This window comes from Gavia stellata, chromosome 1, assembly GCF_030936135.1.
Source record: "Gavia stellata isolate bGavSte3 chromosome 1, bGavSte3.hap2, whole genome shotgun sequence".
NCBI classification, from domain to species: Eukaryota; Metazoa; Chordata; class Aves; order Gaviiformes; family Gaviidae; genus Gavia; species Gavia stellata.
The window spans coordinates 69,275,378-69,289,332 of record NC_082594.1 but is presented as its reverse complement, the minus strand read 5'-3'; the positions used below and the strand labels follow the sequence as shown (position 1 = coordinate 69,289,332).

The 13,955-nt window shown below is 38.4% G+C and overlaps 1 protein-coding gene across 1 annotated transcript in view; it reads left to right on the top strand.

The window, feature by feature from the left end:
- The first annotated feature begins 7,650 nt into the window (after positions 1–7,650).
- NCK2 (NCK adaptor protein 2) overlaps positions 7,651–13,955 on the top strand; it is a 53,883-nt gene continuing 47,578 nt past the window's right edge. The window contains exon 1 of the mRNA XM_009811083.2: positions 7,651–7,694. The gene's annotated coding sequence lies outside the window, so the exon portion shown is untranslated. The remainder of the gene's footprint in view (positions 7,695–13,955) is intronic.

The window sequence follows — 13,955 nt, the reverse complement described above, 5'->3', positions numbered from 1 at the left end:
GATAATTTGCTTCAGTACATTACTGAATTCTAACACCAGGTACTATTTGAGCATATTCCAGTTTCAGTAAGGGATTTTGTGTTGTGGTCTTTCCCCCCCCCCCGCCTCAATTTTGCTAATGGGTTCCAGTTTAATGTCTGTTTATGTGAGTTCTGCAGCCCTGTGCTTTTCAACATTGTAAATTAAATACGGAGTTTGAGTAAACAATAAATCTTTCTACCCTTTCTGCTGGTGGTGTTTGAGAGAGATTTCTTCAGTTTGCGCCCTCAACTGAAGTCATAGATTTCTTCACCTGAGGGCCAAGATGCCTGGACTTCTTTCTGCCATCCCTTCAAAGTGAAATGGCTTTCATCTTTGCTGACAGTACTTCAGATGCTGTTTGCCTGAACAGAATAGGGCAGAGCTTGCATACTCTTCAGAATAAGATACTTTATTTGGACAGTAATGCCTACAGCATCCTTATATACCGGGTGGCTGTGCACCTGGAGGAAGGGTAAAACCCAAACACCCTCAGCAAACAGGCACAGGGAGCGATTGCTGCAGCTGTTGGTGATGACTGTTTTTACAGCAGGTGGGGAGTGCCAAGACCAGGCCTTGTTCTATCAGCTAACATATCAAGTTTCCACTTTGCAGTTTGTCAGAAACTTCTTGATAATTCTCAGTGTTTTCCTTGAAGGTGTCAGTCAGGATCTGCTCTGTGCATTTCCTCCAGTTCCCTGTATCTGCCTGGTGGTTTCAAAGACAACCATGGACCTTGACCTATCCCTCTTAACATCATCACCTTATCCATGTATTTTAGCACCCAGACAGTAGTGGCACTATTATTTCAAATTCAGACAATGCTGTGTTGAGTGTACACATAGGAAAGATTTTCTTTGGACTGAGAAAGAATGAATAATTTACCAGAACAGGAGCTCTAGTAAGGGTTGCAGTCAGCCTTTAACTTTGAATTGCCAGTGGGCTAAGTCTGCCTTACTTGACTCTACCGTATTAGTGATCTGTAGTTTCTCTGTAGGCCCTGCTACAGTCCATTTTCTGTTACATCTCACCCCAAATCAAATTTTATCTAACTGTTGATGTGAGATTTATTTGCTTATTTTACGTATTTGTCTCCCTAGCCAGACATCTCTGCCTAGTGTTTCTCTGATAGTGAGTTAGCGTTGCATCCTTCTGTGGTAGCTAATTCATCGGAATCTGTGGTTTTCACTTCTCCAAAAGGCATCTGTGAATGCCTTTTTCCAGTGGAGATGTGCATTTTCAGTAATTCACATGTGCAGATTACTGTAAAGAGTATATTAATATGCTGTTTGTAGTCATCTTTCACAGCCCTGAAATCCACAAGTACTGAATTAAAAGCTCTGACTCTACTAGAGAGGTTTGGAAGAACTGGTATGATTTGGTGGGTCATATATGTGTTTATCTAAAACATTTTAATGGCAAAGATGCAATAGGAAAAATAGATTTGTGAAGGAGCTGCTTGGGCTGATGAGTTGTTAACCACTGAGGTCCTCAAAGATTCTGAGCTGATTTTACTTAATGGAAAAGACTGCCATTGTGCAATTTTTACAATAAAAAAAATAAAGTATCAATCAGAGAAAGACTGAAGTTCCACTGGAATGAATTATTAAACTTTATGTACAAATACTAATTTCTAAAGTGCTGAAGAAAGTTATCTAACTATAAATGCTAAGATGTTTCTAAAAATGAAATCTGTAATTTGAATAGTAAGGTATCCTATTAAGGAAGCCAAAATAATTGTCTCGTGTTCAAACCACAGCCTGAGAAGCTTGCTTACTTAAGCATTACCTAAGGTTGAAGTCTAATCCTTTCCTTTCCTTAAAGATACTTCAATACAAAGTTTAAGAACAGCCTTTGTAGGTATAGTTCTTTTCTGATTATCTATCTGCAATTATAATTGGTAATTCAGGTCTTTCAGCATACATTTGTAAGAGTTCTTGAGGTGCTTAGAGCTGTTCCTAAACATTACATTCCTTATTGTAAATAGAAAAGGAAAAAATAGGGGAATTGAGATAAAAGGGAGTTTAAATACTTTGCCTTTCACAAATTGCTCTTGAATAAGGAATGCTTAAAAAACCTGGGGCTATTTTGGTGGCACAGTACCTTTGTGTGCCTCCTTCAGCTTGCAGAGAGTGACTGGACACAGCTTGCCTTTATTTCTGATCCTCGATTATCAGTCTGAAAGACAGGTGTGTGTGTAGGTTTTTGTGGGTCGTGGTTTTTTTGTTTGTTTTTGAGACTGCGATATCACAGGCCTTCTCAAAGAGTTTGTAGCCTTGCTGGGGGGAGGCTTCCTGGCCTCCCATTCATGATTTCTCCAGTCAGCTTTGTGGGTTTTTTCTTTTTCTCATGCCAGAGACTGCCCTGGAAGTTTGCACCTCAGCGTAATCAAATTTGAGTTAGGTCAATATCAGTATCAAGATGGAAAATCCTGCTTAAGCCAGAAATTAAAAAATTTGCATATTACAGTGAATTTAGGTAGTAATTTGGTATCAGTATTAGTTTTTTTTAATAGCTCAGACTTTTGGGGGAAACGTCTAGCTGAGAGAATGTAAGAAGCGTGTGATTCTTCTTAATAAAATAATGTGAATCTGTACAATATATATTGTAGAATTCTTAGCAGATGCAGTCACTAACAGATGTAACCCTCCTAATTTCTTTCCAATTTAAAAAGATGCTAGTCATGCATGTATTTGTACTGTAACTACAGAGGAAGCTGGCAATGGAAGTTGGTTTTAGAAATATCCTTGCCATTAAGGAAGTGCAATCTTAGAGAAGAAAAGCTTAGTTGTGTAGAGTACACAGCATGAAAGGATTTTAATTTTTTTTTTTGTTTTCAGAATGTTATACACACTGTAATGCAACATTGCAATTTGTTGCCTTTTTGAAACCTTAAATACCATGGGAATCCAGTCTTGCTTTCTGTTTTCTCCCCGTCTTCCATACTTAGTTTTAAAATGTGGTACTTAATGCCTTGACTTGTCTGAGTTAAAGAATAGTTTTGTATTTTAACATTACCATTTTCTTAGCTTTAGAAGAAGGTAATATTAAGTGAATTTTGTGACGATCTATATGACTAGGAAATTAAAATACTAAGCATACAGTAGAGTCTTGAATAAACTTGGTGGGTTTCTTTTCACTTTAAGCAAATTCAGGCATTGAGCTTTTGCATGCTTAGGCTGATCTGTCTGCTGCTCCATGGACCTGGATTGTGTCTGTCCAATTGTCTGCCTAGTTAAAATATTTTGAACATAGCCTATTTTGGCGTAACTTCATTCGAAATATCTGCCTAATGGAGAAGTCTTAATGGAATACTTTAATAGTCCAAAATGGTTACCTGCAATTGCTCCAGTGTATTTCAGTCAATTACAATGGAAGGCAATATTTAATGTTGGAGTGGAGCTAGATGGTGCAATGAACTGGCAGATTGCCAGCTTGATCTTCTCCACAGGAGAATTTGTATTAATGTGATGCTTTTCATTTATTCTTCAGAAGGTCACCAGTAATACGTCAATTGTGAATTTTATCATAGTTATCGGAGTCACTTGAATGCCTTACCATTGGAGTTAAAATTCCCAGTCTGTGCAGTACAGGGTTATGGTCAGATCATTCAGCATATTAAGTATCAAAGAGATTATTTTAGTTATTTCATGTCAGAATTTAAGTAGGAGGTGGTTGGGTATTGGGAAGAGAGCCTGAGAGAATTGTCATTGAAATTAGTCATTGTAAGGCTGAATCTGGATTTTAGCCATGGGGATAAAGAAAATGGGGCACATTAGAGCTGTTAGTGAAAGGCAAGGTAGTTAATAACTTTAGATGTTACTTGTAATATAATCATTACAAGAACACTAATTTATTCTTAAGGTTGTAATCTTTAAACATTACACAGTTAAATATAAGGTGCTTATAATATTAGATGTTACTGATATTTATCTTTTGGTGCTTGTTTGCAAGCATCAAGTTCAAACTTTTACTTCTGACTATTCAAAAGTGCTTTTTACTGTGGGACTTGTATAGTCCTTGTGTTTAGAGGACCTTGGTCTAGAAAACAAACGAGAGTGAGTGAGGTTGCTGTTCAAACGTAGACAAATTTGTCTTTCTACCTTGCATGTTTGAAAGAATGTGTCATTTTCGAAACATTTCTTCATTCTTTACCCCATCTATTCTTCTGGAACGTAAACCTCTTGCCTTATTAAAAAAAAAATAAAAAAAATTGCAACCTGTGATTTGCATGTTTGTAATCATGTGTTCATCCAATTCTTATGCTCTGCCATTTCTGTTCCTTGTTGTCACCTTTTGTTCCTCTGCTCTGGGCCTTGTGGGAAGTGTAGGATATGAAGGCAGTCATGACTGGTAAGGAACCATAGCATTTTGCATGCAGCAGGGGTGACATTACTGTAGTGGTATTGGTGTTAGGATTGAGATATGACAAATGGACATCACACTAGATGGTACAGAAGTGATGGGCACTGATGATACCATAGGAGATGACTGCCCAGCTCTGTGCCTCCATTTGCTTTGCTGCCTTTCAAAAAAGTTGCTGACTTCATTTCCCAAGTTTTCTAATGTTGCACCAGTTTCTCTTTTGGGTGGACAGTAAGCGTTTGCCACGTGTGCTCCAAGGCTTTTGAAGGTTGATGGAGATTATTTTGTACTCTCAAAGTTTAACTATTCATTCCCCATCCTGGCTTTACTATCAAATACAACTGTCTAGAGTCCTGGCTGGTAGGACGCAGCAGCAGAACCAGAAAACCCCACCTACGGTACAAACCCTCAGCCCCGGGGGAAAAAGTTGCAAACCCTAACTGCTGATTTTCATTTACTGCCCTTCGAGAAGAAAGATCTTGAACTTCTATAACTGAAAGATTGTTTCGAGGAACATATTTAAAGTATAAGTGAATTATTTGCGGTCCAGGTTTCCATCCTGAGTTTGAGTCACTCTGCAAGTCACAACGCTGCAGGCGAAGCTTTGGGCCACGGGGGTGTGTGATGGAAATTGGTTACTCTTCTGGCGAAGTGACTCTTAGTGTGACTCTGGCTCTTCCATAGCAAAGTGAAGATTTTTACGAGGAGAAAAATAGAAACGGTGGTTGCAATGCAACAGAATTGAGCCCAGAGAGGACAGATACCAGTCTGCATCTTGAGCTTGTGTCTCTTTTAGATTAACAGAGGTTTTTTTCGATCAAAGTGTTGGTAGGAATGAGGTTTTCTTGTGCATCTTCTTCTTTTGACTCTTTGCACTATCACCATTAACATTCTGAGCTACTTTTAGTGTATGTTAATTGAGCTGTGAAAATAAAACCATTCTTGCTGTACAGAAGGAAGTTAGCATTGTTATATTGAGATAAACACATGACTCATTCTTTTCTTATGTGCTTAGATGGAATTTGGACTCTTTTTTTCCCCAACTGTACTTCCTCTCCAGTTGACTAATACATACAAGCTTAGTTTTTCAGGTATTGATGATTAACGGTACTGTTTTTCAGCTCACTTTCAAACGCAAGGTCTATACGTGGATATGCATTTGTAAAGGTGGGAACAATAATTGAAAGAGGTGTTGGTTATTTCTTTAAGGAACAAAACCAAAAAAAAACCCAAAGACAGTCAGAAGCTTGGTGCAGTGGACGGTAACGGGCAGGAGATGATTTGTGAGGTGGGAAGGGGAAAGATAGTACTCTTCAGAAGATCTTGTAACAAAAAATGAAATTACTTTTATTTTCTCACTTTTTCCCTTAATTTTAAAAATGTTCTTACATTATTGACAGGAGAAAAACACGTACTACAAAACATCCAGCTGGTAGGAAAATAGATCTGCCCTGCCTCAGGGTTTCAGTGTTTGCTTCATTTATTAAAATATCTTTCCCATTTAACTGAGATCTGTCCTATAATTTCAAATATAGAGCAGTTTTCAGCAAGAACACAGTTAAGGTCTGTAATTGTGTGGGAAAATTAATATAGCAAAGTGTTGTTGCCTGCAGTCTCTGTCTGTGGAAAGCTGAAAACCCAGGTTGGGTGGTGGGGCAGCAGGCGTTCCAGCCAGCACCCTGGCAGAGGAGAAGGGGGTAGGTCACCCTCCAGTCCCATCTGCTCTCTGCTGACACAGGTGTATCTTCATTCACGTGCTGAACTGGATCAGGAGACTATTCTGTCTGAATAATGCTTCCTCACAATTTGCCCTCCTCCATTTTTTTTCCTTGTGTGTTTTGTGGGGAGCTGCCGGGTGAGCCGCTGAGGGGCAGGGAATCTTTCTTCTTTATCCCCTAACAATATGTTCATGCTTAAATGTTTATCAAACTGTGGTTTTAGTAGTTCTGTTACTCCACTTATTAATGAGTAGAAGTCTAAATCTCACTTTTCATCTGTGTAAGGTATTTTTAATACATTTGTCAATACTTTCTTCCCCCCTTCATTATGATGTATGGGATCATTGGATGTATTGCTCTTTTTAGTAGAATTTCTTTGTAGGATGCTTTTGTAGCGTGGCAACTGATTGGAATCTGTTCAGAGAAGACTTTGAACAGACACATTTGTGCCTGAGTGGCCTCAGGTTGAGTAGGAGTTGTAATCTGTTGTCCTTATGAGCTAGGGATGACAGTGCAGGAAGAGGTTCAGAATTTTTTCCTTCTCTTTGAATTGGATCTTAACGGGTTTACACTGCCTGAATTTGTCAGACATCCTATGGAGTTAGAAGCGTCATTAAAAACCAGAAACAAATGTTTAAATTTTTTGAAGTCTCTTCTGAAAGGTTACTGTTGTGGCTGGAAATACTTAACATAACAACGGGGGCCGGGAGGGCCTTCTGGAGGCTTGTGCCATCCAGCTTCCAGCAGGGCTAAGGCTGCCACTGGGGCCATGTCCAGGGGAATTTGAGACCGTCCCAGGAAGAAGGTCCATCACGTCTCAGGGGGCATGTGGCTGTGCTTAGCCACATGTTAAAACCTTTCTTCTTTATATCCAGACAGAATTTCTATTAATGGAGTTCTCCAGCCCTCTGACCAACTTTACTGCCTCCTTCAGAGCTTGTCCTGTCGGGTCAGTATCTCTTGTGCCAGATGGCCCCAAACCACACGCAATAGTAATCCAGCTGGATTACACATCCAAATGTGTGCGACTGCCTCCTGGGTGGAAAAAGTCATGTCCCACAAAACTGCTGGCTATGCTTTTGCTGATATACCTCAGTTTTCCATGTGTAACAGCGTTTCCCTTTTCTTAGGAAGTATAGACAAGTTAAACTGACTAATGTAAAAGTGAAGGAAACAGCAAATAATGGTGCTTTTTAAAATGTAATCTTTCTAAAACTGGGCTGAATTTTAAATTTCATTTCTTGACTGATTTTTCTCTGTATTGTGATGGCTGGGTTTATAGTTGCTTTCTTTCCTACATGGTTTGGATTGTCTGTGGTTAAATTGACCTTGTATTCATCAAGAAAAGTTAAACATGAAGGTGGATTCTATTTATGCTAAACAGGTGGATCAAGTTAGAGCCATTCTGCCTGCTCTTCAGCATCTCTTAGGAGATTTTGATAGTATGAAAACTAAATTACCTAGCTAAAGGTCTTCTAAGTTTAGTGTTGAAACTAAAATACGTGTTGTTTGTTATTTCAGATAGTGGTGTACATAACTTTGTTGGAGAGTCCTGCCTTTCACTGCCTGGATCCTTTTAACAGTGTGCCAAAGGTGAGTGGTTCAAGTTCAGTGGTTATTTTCGTAACTAAAGATAACGAGTGAACTGGATGTATTGCTTTTTGCTTTTATGTAGTGTAATACTTGTGATTTTTTTTCTTTTTTTTTTAACTGCTGGATGGATGATTAAATAGCGAGTCTTTTTCCTTTAGTGATCTGAGACAAATGAGTTTTAGCTCTTACTTTCAAAAAAAGACAAGAAAAAAAGATAGGCTCGGATTATTAGTTAAGCACTAGATATTGCTGCCACTGTTTTTTGGCTCCTGTCTCTTGTTACCTACTGCTTTGACTTGGGATGTTTTCCCCTGAAGGCGCTGTAGGCAGGACACGGTAGTGTGGGAGGTATGGAGGAGTAGAGGCCATCCATAGTCTGTGGTGGACCAGGCTTAATACTATTCTTTTATTGAATTCTAAAAACTAAGTAATAGCTTATAAAGTACGGAGAGGAAAGAAGGTTTGGGGGTTTTCTGTGAGAGTAGAACAGAATTACATTCAGTATATATAAAGTATCGTCCTGGGCTGCCCCAGAAGACCTGAGGTAACCTAAGGAAGCTGGTATTTTCCATAGGATTAATTTTGTGGTAAAGTGTGACTATCTTCTTTCTGTAAATTCATGTACCCTGTTGTCTGTTTCTAGTAACTGTAGTTGATCTCTGTGGCTTAGCAGAGATTTATTAACAGAAGCTTTTAATAAAATGGGACCTCATTACAACTGTACCAAAAAATAAAAGCAAAAAGGCAGAACACTGAATGAACTTGGCCCAGGTGGCCAAGAAGGCCAATGGCATCCTGGCCTGTATCAGAAACAGTGTGGCCAGCAGGAGTAGGGAGGTGATCATGCCCCTGTACTCGGCGCTGGTGAGGCCGCACCTCAAATACTGTGTTCGGTTTTGGGCCCCTCACTACAAGAAGGACATAGAGGTGCTGGAGTGTGTCCAGAGAAGGGCGACGAAGCTGGTGAGGGGTCTGGAGCACAAGTCTTATGAGGAGCGGCTGAGGGAACTGGGGTTGTTCAGTCTGGAGAAGAGGAGGCTGAGGGGAGACCTTATCACTCTCTACAACTACCTGAAAGGGGGTTGCAGAGAGGTGGATGTTGGTCTCTTCTCCCAAGTGACTAGCAACAGGACAAGAGGAAATGGCCTCAAGTTGTGCCAGGGGAGGTTTAGACTCTATATTAGGAAAAATTTCTTTACTGAGAGAGTGGTGAAGCATTGGAACAGGCTGCCCAGGGAGGTGGTGGAGTCACCATCACTGGAGGTGTTCAAAAAACATGTAGACATGGCACTTCAGGACATGGTTTAGTGGTGGACTTAGCAGTGTTAGGTTTATGGTTGGAATTGATGATCTTAAAGGTCTTTTCCAGCCTTAATGATTCTGTGATTCTGTGAACTTTCAGCATTGTAGTGGCTGCAGCACGGAGTAGAAAACTGGGAATCTTAGTTTCATTCATTACTTTACCAGGTTGATTTATTATTTCTTACTCAAATTCTCTGTTTATACAATAAAAATAATGTTACCTTCTTCAGAAGGAAGTTATGAAGGCTAATTACTGCCATTTTGGACCCTTCAAATGGAAAGTGATGTATGAAGTCCTTGTGTGCCTTGGTATTTGTTGTGAGTTCTGTTAAATACTTGTTCAATGAAGTGTTATCAGATACTGAAATTAGACTTAATTTGTTTAATAAAGTGCAGGTGAACCAGTTAGAATTAAAAATGCAATCCAGTCTTAAGTATAACATCTACATATGTTTTTGCAAATTATTCCGTTTCCTTCAAACTGAAAAGGAAATTCTGAAGTACTAGGATAGAAACTCTGAGATGCTGCAGTTGGCTTTTGCACTACATTTTCAAATTATCTGATATATGTCTTTAAATGTAGTGGGCAAATTCATAACCCTGGTTTTTCCAACAGATCAGAGTATAGTCTTGAACATTTTGTATTTGTGTTTAAAGACTAATAGTGAGAAATCTTTTGTAATAATTTTCTGGAGTAGAAACTCCAGTAAGTTTTTTTTTTTATACTTTTTGTGTGTCATGTAAGTAGCAAAGTTAAAATATTCTTGAAAGGGCTGTTAATGTAAAAACAAAACAAACACACAATCCTAAAGCCAATGATTCATCAAACTGTAGACTTTATCATAGTAAAATTATTCTAATTTTTCTACTAAAATTTCTACTCAAAGTTAAGCTTGTATTTTATTGTCTGTGGCCCAAATCTTGTATTTATTTCAAATGTGTAATATAAAACTCTTCAGAGTTTTATCTTTGGAATCTCTTTCTTCCTGTTTTATAATAGTTTTCAGTTAAATATTCTGTGAAAATAATTTTGAAAAAGTCCAATGCTTTGTTCAAGGAAATAGGTGTTTGGAATCTGGGTTACAGATTTAGTCATCTTTATTTGTTGAACTTATTTCTGTGATATTTGGGTTTTTGAGTAATTTTTTCTTCTACCCTTTAAAACAAGAAGGGAGGAGGGGAAACAAACATGCCCAAAGTGAAGGTGTTTACAGCAGGTGAAGGTTTTATATACTTCCCAAAAAGTCAATAAATAGATAATAGCTCACTGAAAGGAGGAGGGGAAGAACTATTTGGACATCTCAGTTGGCAGAGGGTGGAGGAGTGTCTCTTTATTTTATTTTATTTTTTTTTTTTAAAAAGTATGGGTATCCAGAATACTTGCTGTGTCCAATTAGACAACACTTAATTTCAGAAAAAAAATTAAGTTTAACTTCTGTATCAATGTTTTATGTTTTATGTCTTTTCCATCCTTTGTGTTCATGTTTCTGATGGACTACATTCAATTTGGTAAAGATGCGATTCTGTAAAACATGGAGCATTCTAATGCCTTTCCTGAAAGGAAATGGATGCATAGGTTTAGGTTCAGTAAAGCATACACTTCAAATGCTTTGTTGAACCAGAACATAGTAAACCTTTTGCCCTTTGAAAAGGAAATGCAATTGGCAACAGAGTAAATATTCACAAATTACACTCAAAATGTTCTTAAACTTCACTGATCCACGGACAATAATGTGCCTTTATAGGATTTTGAACTACAGTGTAATTAATTAGTATGTGGCTGTCAAGATGTGCCAGCTCATCTTTTATCTAGCTGGGCAAGCTGGCTTTTTTTCAGTTGTTTCTCTCTCTCTCTTTTTTTTTTTAAAGGAAGATAACTATATGGAAAGCACACTTTTTTTTAAAAAAAACCTTATTTCTGCAATTAAATTAGTATGAAGTTACAGATGAAATTTAATGTTCTGGCAATTTATTGCAATCATTCAGTTGTTGCAAATCTGAAACTATCTGAAAAGCATTTAACCTATTGGAACATCACATTGTATGTAGTGGTATTCAGTACTTTTGAACTTGTTCCTTATTCACTTACAGTCTTTGAATCAAAAAATAAATCACATCTTGTATTTTCATAATAGAATGTTTTGAAAAGTGATTGCAATATTAATATGTGCCTTGAGCAGTTCTTTTTTTGTATTTTAGTGATAAAGTTTAGATAAAATCTTCTGGGAAATGTTCTTTAATTTTTTGAGACTTCATATACCTTTATGGAATGTACCGTGTGGTTCTTCAGGGATACCTCTGTACACAGGAGGGAGACTGTTTGACGAGATCAGAAGCAAACAGGTGCAAGCAAAGTTATCAGTGTCTTAGTACTCAGCAGATTTGTGAAACTGCTATTTGAGGTCAATGGCTACAGTACCACAACATTTGGTGGAAAGCCTAGTCTGTAAAGGTACTCAGAACAACTGTGAGGCAAATGTGCTCCTCACAATGCGAGACTGGGGACCTGCTCACAGCTTCTGAAAGGCTGATGCTTGTCCTCATTTAAAGAGGAGAAAGTACCACAGACATTTCAACTTGATGGAACTGTCTGCGATGCTGTATCAAAATATTTCTTGGTATTTTTCTGTGGATCAGCATATTTGTAGTTGTTGTTTTCCTTGGGTTTAAACTCCTCAAAAATCAATACCTATACTTGGTGTTTTGTATGAGTTAGTTATGAGAAATTTTGATTCTCACAGTAATTAAGAGAATGAAAGGTATGTACTAAGGGGATGTCTGGATTCCTTTCCCTTAAAAAAATAAGTTTCTGGTAATTACATCAATTATCCCAGGTGCCTAAAGTGTTGATTTTAAGCCCTTGAATGCAACTTTAGCATTACTTAAATATATTTACAGACATTTAGTATAATAAATGAATTTATAGAATACTGCCTGCTATGTTATGCTAGTGGCATAATACTTTCTAACCTGTAATTGTGGACAGTAGGGAAGAACACTTTCATCCCACTCCTGCACCCCCATAACCACAGATACACCCCCCAAATAAATTGATCGTCCCTGAATTATGTAATTTTAGTACTTTGTTTTTTAGATTTTTTTACTACATTTTTTTTCTGTTTCTCTTTGTAGTAATTGTAGTTCTTTGCATGAAAATACAGCCATGCTTTTATTTACTTAATAATATCAAAATAGATTATTAAGAATCACTTATCTAATTTTTTTCCAGCTTTGATAGCTTCCGGTGCAACTCAGGTTTGTAGATATCAACGGTACCTGTTACGGCCCACAAACGGCCTTTGCAGTATACTTTAACTGCAATCTATATGATCTCCATCAGAGAACACTGTACATCTTTCACCAATACGTAAAATTTCAGTTCAGTAAAAATAAAACGATGAGCACGTTTGTCCTGGTGGAAGTAGTTTTGTGGTTTGTTAGCCAGTACGGACTTCGGCTGTCTTCTCATCCAGCGTGTCAGTTTTTCTGAGCCAAAAAAAGCTTTGCCTGCTGAAAAGAATCTAGCATGTTGCTCATGAATATAGCTATAAGTTAAGCTGTATATATAAAATAGGTATATATGAGTAAGCCAAGGTTAGGCTTGTGCCCAAGTATATTTGTGAACTGAGTACAAAACACTCAGCGACCAACCTTGGTGTCTTGACCAGTGTTCAGACGCATGCTGCTGGCCGAACTGGTTATTGAGCCCCTATTTCTGTGGTTTCTAAATAAACATAACCCTTGCGTTACACCAGTTTCAGTTAGAAGATTTAAACATGCACTGCGCTTTTGAGGGACAACTGATGCGGCTTAGAATATGATCTTGAGAAACTTTTCAAGATAGGTTATGCAGTTAAGCTACATCACAGGGAAGGTATCCTCAGATGCTGAAAGAGTTCGTGACTTAGGTGAGTGTTGTACCTAGAGGCACAGGTCTGGGAAAGTTGGCTGGAGGCTTTTGGGATGCAGGGACTGGGAGCAGTCCTTGTGCCAGCACTGTGTAGTGCGATTTGTATCGGTGGTGGGGCAGGTCAGTAATCCCAAACCCTCCTGAAGGAGGAAGCAGATTAGCAGCCGAGGCCGATGTCACTGAGTTACTTCCAAGATCTAACTGCCCCATAAAGGAGCTGTTGTCATCTCCTGCTTGCAAACGGCTCCTGGAGATCCCCTCCCCTCAGGTTTCTGAGGGGTGCTGTGCCTGTTTCGTAGCTCTTTAGGGCTGACTGCTTGAGCTGGTGCTTTGCAGGAGCGGGCGCACAGCCAGCATTGGCGTAGATCCCTTATAAAATTAGTTGAAGGCTTGTTCCTCCATTTGATGATGGCTGGAAGGCAGTCCTTCTGGTGTGGAGGCTTTGAGGGAACTTTAAATGATTCATTGTTCGTGTTAGAATTGGTGTGTAGTAGAAATACAGCTAAAACTGTAAATGTGTGTATTTTCAGTAGTGCTCTCAACATATTCCATATAACATCATGTTCAAATGGTATGTATTACATCAAGTGTATTATGATATTAAAAAACAGTTTGGCTTGCTGAAATACTGCCTTATAATGAATGGGAAGAGACTGTACACACAGTTCATCTAGTTTCATATCTGGTGAATGCTTTTGTGTGTGTTACCCAGAGGCGCTCTGGATAACTGCTGAAATTGGTGGATTTCACAGAACAGAAAATATTTAAAGGTTAGTGTGGTATATTTGCTGTGGAATCCTGTTTCTAACTCAGTTAATTAATCTTGGATTGCAATTAGTGTTTGCGCTGTCGTAACAAAGCTTGAATTGTACTAAGCAGAGGACTGAGAAAATGAGCTTGTCCTGTTGTTTATTTTTTAAGCCAGTAGTAACACAAAGCATAGAATACCATGCATACAGATATAAAACTTTTGCAGTCTGTTTTTCTTTCCCTGATTTTAAGTTTGAGAATCTCATTTTCAGACATCACGGGCTCCTTGCGGTCTCCTG